The sequence below is a fragment of the Pongo abelii genome, chromosome 6, assembly GCF_028885655.2.
Source record: "Pongo abelii isolate AG06213 chromosome 6, NHGRI_mPonAbe1-v2.0_pri, whole genome shotgun sequence".
In the NCBI taxonomy this organism is placed as follows: domain Eukaryota; kingdom Metazoa; phylum Chordata; class Mammalia; order Primates; family Hominidae; genus Pongo; species Pongo abelii.
In genome coordinates this window covers 60,935,970-60,948,174 of record NC_071991.2, presented here as the reverse complement: position 1 = coordinate 60,948,174, position 12,205 = coordinate 60,935,970, and the positions used below count along the sequence as shown (strand labels likewise).

Below are 12,205 nucleotides of genomic sequence, written 5' to 3'. Positions count from 1 at the left end.
GGCAGGAGAATGGTGTGAACCCAGGAGGTGGAGCTTGCAGTGAGCTGAGATCACGCCACTGCACTCCAGCCTGGGCAACAGAGCAAGACTCCGTCTCAAAAAAAAAAAAAAAAAAAAAGAAAGAAAGAAAAAGAATAGAGGGGCTATAAGAAGGAGCTAGTGACTTTTCTTTTCAAAAGAGAAATAACCCACTGCCATCTTCTTTCCCCTCATTTGACTCCACTTTCCCCTTTCAATAAGCCCCAAACCCAACATTGACTCTTTTAGCCAAAGAAGCCAAAGCTTCTGGGGCTTTGGTGAAGAATGAGAAGGGGAATAAGTTCCTTACTTCACTGAAATAAGGTGGAGAGTTTTAGGGTATGCGGCATTTTTCTGGCCAAATGGGGCTTTGTAACTTAGGAACTATAGAAGATAAACTTTGATTCTCAAAGAATGCACCTTGGGGCATAGATATTATAAGAGTGGCTAAAAGAGGAAGATCATGAGCTCATTTAAGATATCTTCAGGGATGACATCTGCAAGATGGTGGAATAGGAAGTCGTAGGCTCCACTTCTCCCCACAGAAAATTCAACTAGCAACTATCCAAAGACCAGAACAACTTTTTGAAAACCCCAATGCAAGGAACAAGCCTGAGACACCAGTGTGGTCCACAGAACTGAATGGAATTAAATTAGAAGGGTAAGGAGAACAGCCTCATTACAGCTGTGCTACCTCTCCCTCAATTCAGCCCAGTGCTAGACAGAGAGGATTTCCATGGGCCCACAGTTTCTACTGGGAGAAAAGATACTCAGAGACAGTTATCCAGCTTTCCTAGCATTCCAGGAAGCCCACTCCAATCTCGCCTGACCTCACAGGGAACATTGGGGATAATGGCATGGTTAGACCACCTTGGGTCACATAGAAACAAAGAAAAGAGGCAGAGGTTGTAGTGACCAGCATGCAGATCTTGGTGGTACTTCTATGTTCTGCCAGCTGTGGCACCCTATTAGAGATATCAGCCAACTTCACAGCCCACCTGCAAAGCTGAGCTGGTTGCCTTCAGAAGCATGGTGGGAGTTCAACCTAACTTGAGTCCCTAGATAGCTAGTCTCCATGCCAACCTCAGAGCCCACACTACCAACCTATACCAAGTAGGGAGATGATGCTGGCCTTTGCCTATTTTGGACAAAGCATAGGGGTTAGACTTGCTTGACATGGGAAGACAAGCAGCAGTTCCACTCAGCCAAAAGCCCACTCCTTGGTTCCACCCTGACAGGGAGGCAATCCTCACTTGTGCATTTCTAAGGAGCATAGACTCTGGTCCTGCTCATCTCAACCAGTGACTCCACCTAACCTCAGAGCCCAGTCAGCATCCCTGCCCAACTAGAAATCCCAAATAGTTGAATTACACAGTAGGGACTACATCTTGTGACCTGATTAGAAGCCATTGCCATCACCCACCCAACAGCTCCACCTCATAGCAGAGCCCACCCAGTGGTTTTGCCAGACAGAGCCCATCCAAAAGCTCCATTCCACATCAGAGCAAAGGCAGTGGCCCAGCCAACTCCTACGACAAGCTCTACCTGCTTAGGGTCATCACTAGTTGGTCCTTCAAAAACCACAGACTGAATAGTGAAGGTCTATCTCTGCTAAAGAACATCTGCAAAGGCCAGAACAGGGACTGTCTTCTTAAATGCAAAAATGCAGGTACACAAGATCATGAGGAGCCAGGGAATTGTGACACCTCCAAAATAAACTAATAATATTCCACTAATAGACCCTAAGGAAATGGAGATCTATAAATTAACTGACAAGGAATTCAGAATAATCCTCTTAAAGATGTTCAGTGAACTACAAAAACATATGGATAGAAAATTAAATACAATTTGGAAAACAATACATAAACAAAATGAGAAGTGTAACAAAGAAATAGAAACAATAAAAAATAAATAGAAATCTAGAGATAAAGAATATAATGACTGAACTGAAAAATTTGATAGAAAGCTTCACAAGCAGACTTGATCAAGCAGAAAAAAGAATTAGTGAGCTGGAAGACAAAACATTTGAAAATATCCAGTCAGAGGAGCAGTAAGACAAAGGAATGAAAAAAAAATAAAGAAATCTTGTGGGAATTATGGGACACCATCAAGAGACCAAACCTTTGCATAATGTAGTTCCAAAAGGAGAAGAAAGAGGAAAAGGGCCAGGAATCATATTTAAAGAAATAATTGTTGAAAACTTTCCTTATTTAGGGATAGATGCCAACATTTAGGTTCAGGAAGCTTAGAAGTCTGCAGTCAAATTCAACCAAAAGAGGAGTTCACCAAAGCACATATTAATAATAATCAAACTATCATGATTCAAAGACAAAGAAAAATTCTAAGAGCATCAAGAGATAAGAAATACACCACATAAAAAGTAGTGCCAATATGATTATCAGCAGATTTCTCAGCAGAAATTCTGCAGGCCACAAGAGAAATAATACAATTGACCCTTGAATAGCATGGGTTTAAGCTGAGCAGGTCCACTTATACATGAATTTTTTCAATAAAAGTTACCCAGTTTGCCTGCCTCTCCTGCTCCACCTTTCACTTCCATTTCTTCCACCTCTGCCACTCCTGAGACAGCAAGACCCACCTTCTCTCTTCCTCCTACTCTTCATACTACTCAACAGGAAGACAAAAATGTTGAAGACCTTTATGATGATCTACTTCCACTTAATAAATAGTAAATACATTTTTTCCTCTTTATGATTTTCTTAATGATATTTTCTTTTCTCTACCTTTATTGTAAGAATACAGTATATAATACACATAACATATGAAATATGGGTTAAGAGACTATGTTATTGTTAAGTTGATAGTAAGCTGACATCAAAAACAAAATGAGATGGAGGAGTAAAAGTATAGAGTTGTTGTATGCAATCAAAGTTAAGCTGTCATCAGCTTGAAATAGGCTAAGTATAAGGTGATCTATGTAAGCTTCATGGTAATCACAAAGCAAAAATCTTAGTATTTTTATTTTTATTTTTATCTTTTAGACAGAGTCTTGCTCTGTCACCCAGGCTGGAGTGCAGTTGCGTGATCTCGGCTCACTGCAACCTCTGCCTCCTGGGTTCAAGTGATCCTCCTGTCTCAGCCTACTGAGTAGCTGGGATTACAGGCGACCACCATAATGCCTGACTAATTTTTGTATTTTTAGTAGAGATGGGGTTTCACCATGTTGGCCAAGCTGGTCTTGAACTCCTGACCTCAGGTGATCCACCTGCCTCGTTATTGCAAAGTGCTAGAATTACAGGCAGGAGCCATAGTGCCTGGCCTGCAAAAATCTTTAGAAGTACAAAACAAAAATAGAAAGGATTTAAAGCATACCACTACAGAAAACCATCAAACTGCAAAGAGAGCAAGAAAGGAAGAAACAAAAACACTTTTAGAAATTCCCACAAAAATTGAGATTTGAGTAAAAGTAGGAGATACTGGAGTTGGTGGTAGATACAAGGGAAATGTGGCTTTCACCATTAACGTTGCCCCATTTGTACCCAGCCGCTAATCAAGTTAGGAGAAATATACATTAGATTGAAATAACTTTTGCAGATGGGCTTATATTTAGTTCTTCCGTACTGTGGTTAGCAGGATAATCTGTTTACATTTTAAAGTATGTTTTCCCTCCATCTCTGTCCTTTGCATATTCTATAAATTTGCATCCCTATGGTGGGTGTCCTGAAAACTTTTTGTGCCATGACCCCCTTTGGTAATCTGCTAAAATCCCTCTCAAAAAATTTTAAAATGCATAACAAAAATCAAAGAAAAACTGTAATATTAAAATGCTTTTAATATTATCAAAATATTTTAAATGTGCCATTATAAAATATATACTCCTTCATTAATGCTTTAAATAAAATCTAGTGGTGGGGGCCACTAATCATCACATTTTTAAAGTTGTTGTGGATAGAATGCTATTTTCTAGTTTCTGCAATAACTTTGACATGACATAAACTTACTATGATTCCTATTAGTATCAAAATCACAGGTACTGCTAACACTGCTGAGGTTGTTGCCCACTTTCATGATTAAATATTAAATTTTAGTTAAAGGATAGTGAAAATAAAGATGTATTTTTACAATTCAAGTTTATAGACATCCTGAATTCTATCCACAAACTCCTTAAGAACCCCTGCTAGGATCTCATCCTTTCTCTGTCTGAAACAGAAATAAAGGCAGCATGAGACTAAAATTCTCAGATGTATAGTTTCAGAGACATCTGGTCTACCTCATCCCAACTTCTCCCTTTATGCCCCAGAAGATTCTAGATGAAGAAGAATGTTCCCAGGAGGAAGAGGTAGAACTACCCCATTTTGAGGAGATTGGAAGAACATTCAAGGTGATTCCAAGAGACCCAGAGAGCCGACTCAGCTCCAGCCTTGCCTCAGAGACATGGCTGTGGAGGACACCCCGCTCCCTGGCTGCAGCATCCATGGTCAGCTTGTTGCCCACTGAACATACAGTTTGGAGACATACTCTCTGGTCAATCCCCAACAATCTCCCTTGCACCCCTTCCCCCTTCTCCCATGGAGAACCCACTAGAAGAGAGAGTTCGAACATTTTCTAGGATAATCATGACATGAAGAGAGAGTCCAAACCTTTGACTAAAGTTGCACTAAACACAATGTACATATTTAACTACTTTATACCCATGATAAGGTAAACCAGTCGCCAAGCAAAAGATGCCTGGGTTGAAAAGAAGTTGAGAGAAGAAACTAATGACAATAGTTGTAGAAAATATCTGAAAATTAATCACAAATCCTAGCCCCCAAATGTGTTCTAAGTTATTTAGAGGATTTACAGTAGCTGCATACATTTACATATTCAGATACTTCCTTCCATCTTCAGCAATATTCCAGGATTCTAGACAGTTAAGCAAGTTTTGGAAGTATTTCACAGACTCAGTAGGTGCTAAGGTTGTAGGCACAGGCCTGAAGAAAACTTGCTATATCAACAAGATGGGAGACTGGTTCTAAGGCAGCTCCCTGGGCCATATTAGGCCAAGCAGTGAATAAATGGTAGATGACACCATTTCAATGGCTTGATCTCTAGGTCACTCCTGTGATTCCAGAGAAGCCACCACTACCTGAAGGGGGAACTGTGGTTCTACCAACAAAGTTGAAAATAGTTCATATTTTAAAGCCAAAAGTCAATAAGGACAATGAAAAATATAGTTTTAAATTCATATTAGTCCCCTTAGTTATCTCTGTCCAAGTTCTGGGAGGTTCTAAGAGACAACTGGAAGATAGGGGGAGATAAGCATGATGGGCAGCAGGGTGGGGCCTCTTCTCTGGGCCTGGCCTCTTTGAGTCCCTGTGGTGACAAGGGACTGTTATAATAATAGACATTTGAGATCCTAGGCAAGAGGGAAGGACAGAAGATTCTGGCCCAACTCTTCCATTTTATGAAAACGATGACTCAGAGACTTGAAATGATTTGCTCAAAACAAGACAGTTTTAGATATATAATCTAAGACTAAATGCAGATTTTCTGACATCCGGCCATTGTGCCCTCCTAACATTAAAGAAAAATATTCTAAGTAAACGAGAGACTATTTATATCTTGGCTTTCATTGCCCTGTCTCTGCAGCAGAAGGGGAAGTGGTTGGCATGGTTTCTCAATGATGAATCTTGAAGATGAAACCTGGAATGAGTAGGACAAGATGCCAAAAGAACCCAAACCTACTAGGTAGACACTGAAAACGGGATCATTTAAAATCCACTCACATCCCATTCCATGCTTTCTTCTGTTATACTAGAAAGCTAAAACTTACCTTCCCAGACTTTTTTGCAGCTAGCAGAGATAATGGTAGATCTGATGAATGAAACAGTCTCAAGTTGGCTGGGCTTCTTCTGTTGCTTCTTTCTTCTTGACTAGAATTTGAGCTTGATGCTGGAGGTACATCAATCATCCTCAGGGCAGTAGAGCAGGAAGAAAAAATGCTCAGTTCCCAGATAGCATCCTTGAGCTACTGTTCCAGCCGTAATCTACTTTAACCCAGACTTCTTCTCACATGAGGCAGATAAATCTCTTCCTTGAGTAAGTCCATGTTCATCAGATTGTAAGGTTCTTGTATTGAACATAGCCTTACCTTATATTTCAGTCTGAATCAAAAGTGGAATCAAGAATGGCAAAGTCAGGCCAAACTGAATTTCAGCCAGGTAAAGTTCACAGGCTAATCTGAGCTCAAAGCTGACATGAGTCAGCAAAGAGGTCCAGTTGAAGAAGATAAGAAAACTGTCTAAACGAAATACTGAGTTTGTATGCGGTGCTTTTAAAGGCCCAGAATGTGATCTGTGGATGAGCCTTAGTTATTTCATTGACATTAGCCAGGACAGCGTGATTCAAGGAAGTTACTACTGTACTTCAGGCCACCTATCTTAGTTCCTCTCTTAAAAATAAAATAAAATGGCCATCAGAGGGTGTGAGAAATGGAATACTGAGGCAAAAACATACCAGCAAACCAGATTGTTCTAAGAATATTGGCACAGTGGAGCCTGGAGGCAGCTTGGGGTCTGCTGGAAGAAGCGAGGATGAGAGGCAGGCATCAGAAGCAAACTTAGAAGAGGCTGGAGAGCTTTGGTTTCTTGGCCTTGTTTCATCCCGCTGGAGACAATTATCTTGCCAGATAGTATTGCTGTAGCATTGAAATTTAAAGAATAATATTCTCATGAGTAGGCTGCACTGTGTTTCCCAGTCAGAGAGGATGCTCTCAAGATTTGGTAAAAATAGCCAAAGGTGCACACAGTATGTGCTTGATTTAATTATTCCTGAAGGCCATCTCATGTAGGTGGTTTTAAATTATCTCCCCCAGGACCTAATGAGAGAGGGAGAAAAAAAAAAAAAAGAATTTGAATTGGAAAAGAGTATTTGGGCCATGCGCAGTGGCTCATGCCTGTAATCCCAGCACTTTGGGAGGCTGAGGCAGGTGGATCCCCTGAGGTCAGGAGTTCAAGACCAGCCTGGCCAACATCACAAAACCCCATCTCTACTAAAAGTACAAAAATTAGCAGGGCATGGTGGTGGGTGCCTGGAATCCCAGCTACTCAGGAGGCTGAGGGAGAATAGCTTGAACCCAGGAAGTGGAGGTTGCAGTGAGCCAAGATTGTGCCACTGCACTCCAGCCTGGGTGACAAGAGCAAGACTCCATCTAAAAAAAAAAAAAAAAAAAAAAAAAAGAAAAAGAGTCTTTGAACAATGAAATAAATGCTTCCAAATGTAAAATCAGATACTACCTTAATTTATCAAATAAGAATAAGGGTAATAAAATAAAGAGTTATCAATATTACGCTTTGACATTCCCGGAAAGCTAACAAATTGACCCATCCTTAAGATGCCCAAATACATTTATAAAAACCTAAGTCATTACTTCCCAATAGTACAAAACCATTAGACATGTAAGGGGAAATTTTGTATTTCAAAATTTGAACTTTGAAGTTGTTTCAAAATGAAAATAACTTTCTTGAACTAACACTGAAACAATTAGACCCATGGGTATTTGGAAAAGAACTTCTGGTGAGCTCATCAGCATTTTAAAGGTCTGTAAAAAGAGGCTTCCCGTAACCCCTATAGTTTAATAGAAACAGTAGGAATTCTCCATCCTCATTATGGGTCCATTTATTAACTTGCTCTTCCTGTGGCTCAGTTAGTTTTTACTTGCCTTGGGTTCTAGTCCTATTATGGAGCAAAGATATTTTGAGCACAGACATGGATTTTTCACTTTGGAAAGGGGATCCCTTCCATCTTGTCCTGAGGCCAGATGGGGGGACGAAGAATTTAAGCAGACACATTCATCTTCCTATCTTCAGGTACCGCTGAAGAAACTCCTGTACCTCTTCCATAAAAGCACACACCCTCTTTGGGGAAACACACTCTCTCACACATTATTGATACATCTCTTGGGAGGAAAATTTGGTAAGAGCTATCAACATTTCAAATGCATGCTTTCTTTGACCAAGAAACTCCTTTTCCAGGAATTCAACAGCCACATGCACACATCAGCAAAGACAGATGTCCAAACTTACTTCTTGCTACAATTTTTGTAATAGGTGGAGACTAGGGAAAAAATTAAATGTACATCAAAAAATGACAGAGTAAATACATTTTAGAAGAATTTTCACTCCTGGCTATGCTAGAGTAGCTTCTAACAGATCGTCCCTCCCGTCAAAACAACCAGAAAAGCTGGACAATACACATAAAACATTGTTGAAGGCATTTGAATAGCTGCTAAGGCAAGCAAGGGAAAGGGGGACAGCCCAAGTAGGCAGATATCCTGGAAGTTGCTTTCCCTTCTGGGGCACTTGCTGATTCTTGGTGCTGGCAAGAGAGTGAAAGTCAAGGCGGAGGGCAGCTGTTAAGGCACAGAGAAACCTGCAGAACTTTGGGGGCTCTCAGAGAACTGAGGAGACAAAAGTTGGAATTGGGGGCCCTGTGCAGTGGCACACGCCTGTAATCCCAGCACTTTGGAAGGCCAAAGTGGACAGATCATCTGAGGTCAGAAGTTCGAGTCCAGCCTGGTCAACATGGTGAAACTCCAGCTCTACTAAAAATACAAAAATTAGCCAGACGTGGTGGCCATGCATGGTGGCTGAGTAGCCCAGCTACTTAGGAGGCTGAGGCACAAGAATTACTTGAACCTGGGAGGCAGAAGTTGCAGTGAGCTGAGATCCCACCACTGCACTCCAGCCTGGGTGACAGAGCGAGACCTTGTCTCAAAAATAAATAAATAAATAAATAAATAAATAAAATAAACAATAAAAAATAATAAAAAAATTGGAGCTGGGTGTTGCCAAGGATTTCAGTTGTTAAGATCATGGTGAAAGAGGAGATGTAGGGAAATAGCCCAAAAACAACTGGTTTCCCTCTGAATGAATTGGCAAATTTTTTGCTGCAGAGGGCAAGAGATGAAGAAGCTAAGTGGAAAGCCACTGAGAAGCAGAGCAGAGGGTTTTTGGAAGACTGCCTCACAGTCCTTAGAAAATAAAAAAAATTGGAGTCCAGGACCCACCAAAGATGTCCATTTGCCGACCTAGTATATGCTCCAGATCTCAGTTCTGAGATCCATGTGTTATCCAGGAGGAGATGGTAAAAATATAGTTTGTATTTGACTGTATTTAGTATAGAATCTCTAGGGTAAAAACCAAAACAATAGGAAAATAATATAGTAACAGCAGAAGAAGAGAATAACATAATTTTAAAATTGAATTATCCAAAGGCAAGAAATTTTTAAAAATGAACATAAAACATGATGACAAATAGAAAACAAATGGAACATGATAATTATAAAACCAAATTCGTTAGTAATTACATTAAATGTAAATGTACTAATTGGCTAAATTTAAAGACAAAGATGGTCACTCTGGGTGGGGGTGAAAGAGTTGTAGGCTGCTTATGAGAGACACATTTTTAACATAAGGACACAAAAAAGGTTGAAAGTGAAAGAACGGGGAAATAGATTCCATGAGTAGAAGACACTGTGAGTGCCCTGCTTCATCTCTTGGCATTTGTCATGACTTTCCAGATGTCTTTCAGTGGCATGTAGCACTGGGTCTTGCCTGAGGACATTCTTTAACCCTGGAAGCAGGCTGGTGGGGAATGCAAGCTGGTGGGAAATGGGACAGAGTAGAAATTCTGAGGAGCTGATGCCCTCAGGAGCAACCCTTGTCTAGTGAGGATGTGAGTTGGCAGTAAATACTCCAGCTTGCTCACCTTCAGGTGGAGAAATTCCAAGGTGTTTCCATGCAGTCTCCCAGCAAAGCCACTGAGGAGCCTAGAGGAGACTTCCAAGAGGGGAAGTGAGCCCTAGCTGTAAACAGCCAACAGCTCACTAGTGCATCCAGTGTCAGCTTCCTTCCCTTCTGTGTCTACTCAGGCGACCTTACCAGTGTTCCTAGGTTTACTTCTCACCTTCTGTACTCAAAGTCTGCTTCTCAGGGACACTGGCTTAATACACCATGCAAACATTAGCCCTCCAAAACTAGTATAATTACATCAATATACAAAGTAGAATCTAAGGCAAGAAGCATCACTAGAGAGTAAGAGGGGTGTTTCTTATATATAAAACGGCCAATCCACCAACAAGATACAATAACTTAAAAATACATGCACTTGATATTATGGCTTGAAAATATATAAAGAGAAAATTGACAGAAATAAAAAAAAGGAAATAAATCTATTACCAAAATCAAATCTATTACCAAAAAATGAATTATTACCAAAATGCAAGTTGATAAGACAGTTCTCTGAATAACTAATAGAACAGGTAGGTGGAAAAAAAAGGAAATACATATGTAGATTTGAACAACACAATTAACAATTGAATACACATTCTTCCTAAGTGCACGTGGATCATTTACTAACACTGATATTATGTTGGGCCATAAAGCAAATTTCAGAAAATCTCAAATGATTGAAATCATACACAGTATGTTTTATGACCATAGTACAAGTAAACTTAAAAAACACTATTTGGAAATTATACAATAATAATGGTAGTGCATGGGTTAAATGAGAAATTCCAATAAAAACTAGAAAATATTTTCACTTGAATAATAATGAAAATTCAATATATTAAAACTCATGGGATGTAGCTAAAGTTGCATTTGGGGGTGATTTATGCAATAAATGCATATTTTAGAAAAAAAGATGTTGAAATGGCAATTAGCTAAGTATTATCAAGAAGTTAGAAGAACAGCAAATTAAACCCAAAGTAGATGAAAGTCAATTTAAAAAATGAGAAGAAATTAATAAATAGAAAATGAGCATGAAAGAGAGGAAAAAAAGCTAAAAGTTTATCATTTGAAAAGATTAGTATGATTAATGGACAGCTACAAGGTCAGATAAAAAAAGAGACAAGTCACAAATTATCAATGTCAGAATGAAAAGGTGTACATCACTACAGACAATAGAGATATTAAAAAATAAGAGTGAGGCTGGGTGCAGTGGCTCACACCTGTAATCCCAGCAGTTTGGGAGGCTGAGTCAGGAGGATTGCTTGAGCTCAGGAGTTTGAGACCAGCCTAGGCAACATGGTGAAACCTTGTCTCTACTAAAAAAAAAAAAAAAAAAAAAAAAAAAACTTAGCTGGATGTAGTGGTGTGTGCCTGTGGTCCTAGCTACTCAGGAGGCTGAGGTGGGAGGACTGCTTGAGCCTAGCAGGTGGAGGTTACAGTGAGCTAAAATCACACCATTGCACTCCAGCCTGGGCAACAGAGCCAGACCCCATCTAAAAAAAAAAAAAAAAAAAGCAGATATGAGGAACTACTTTATGCCAATAAATTTGGAAGTGTAGGGAAAACGAGAAAATTCCTGTGAAAATAGACTTTACCAAAATTGACAAGCAGAAACACAAAACTTAAATAGTTCTATATCTAGTAAAGTAATTGAACGTATAAATTAACACTTTTCCAAAAAAATTTCCTCAGCCCAGATGACTTCACCAGTGGATTCTTCCTAAAATTCTTCAAGATAAAAGAAAAAGAAGAAACACTTCCCAACATATTTTATGATGCCAGCAAAACTTTGATATTAAATTCTGAAAAGAACATTACTCAAAAGGAAATTACTTGCCAAGCTCTCTCATGAAATATATATAAGAATTTTTGTAAAAACAGTAAATTAAATCCAGTGATATATAAAATGGTTACTACATCATGACTAAGTGACTTTTATTCCAGGAATGCGAGAGTGTTAAAATTTGAGAACGAATCAACGTAATCAGACACATTAACAAAGTGAAATAGAAAAATCACATGATTATGTCAATAGATGCAAAAAAGTATTTGATGAGAGTTAAAATCTATTTTTTTTTCTTGTCAGATGGGTAATGTGCTGATGGTGTAACAAACTTTAAGGAAGGCATATCTCACACATGAACGTGAAAAAAACCAATCATCACACTTACAAACTACAAAAGGATCTCAAAATCTATTTGTGATAAAATGTCTTAGCAAATTAGAAATAGAAAAGAATTTTGTTAATCTGGAAAAAAGTATATACAAAAAATATAAAATATGGTTAAAATAAAATTTAAAAGTTCTAAGCAAATGGAGAAAAATACTACCTACACCTTCTATATAGATATCCAATTGAATCAGTACCATTTATTTTAAAAGACCATTCTTTCCCTTCTATGTAGATATCCTACACCTTCTATATAGATATCCAATTGAATCAGTACCATTTA

At 39.0% G+C, this 12,205-nt stretch overlaps 1 non-coding gene across 1 annotated transcript; it reads right to left on the bottom strand.

Annotated features, from left to right (window-relative positions):
- Positions 1-11,832: 11,832 nt before the first annotated feature.
- Positions 11,833-11,938, bottom strand: LOC112134517 (small nucleolar RNA U13). The gene has a single exon (XR_002915932.2). It is a non-coding gene; the product is annotated as a small nucleolar RNA U13 (small nucleolar RNA).
- Positions 11,939-12,205: the final 267 nt, after the last annotated feature.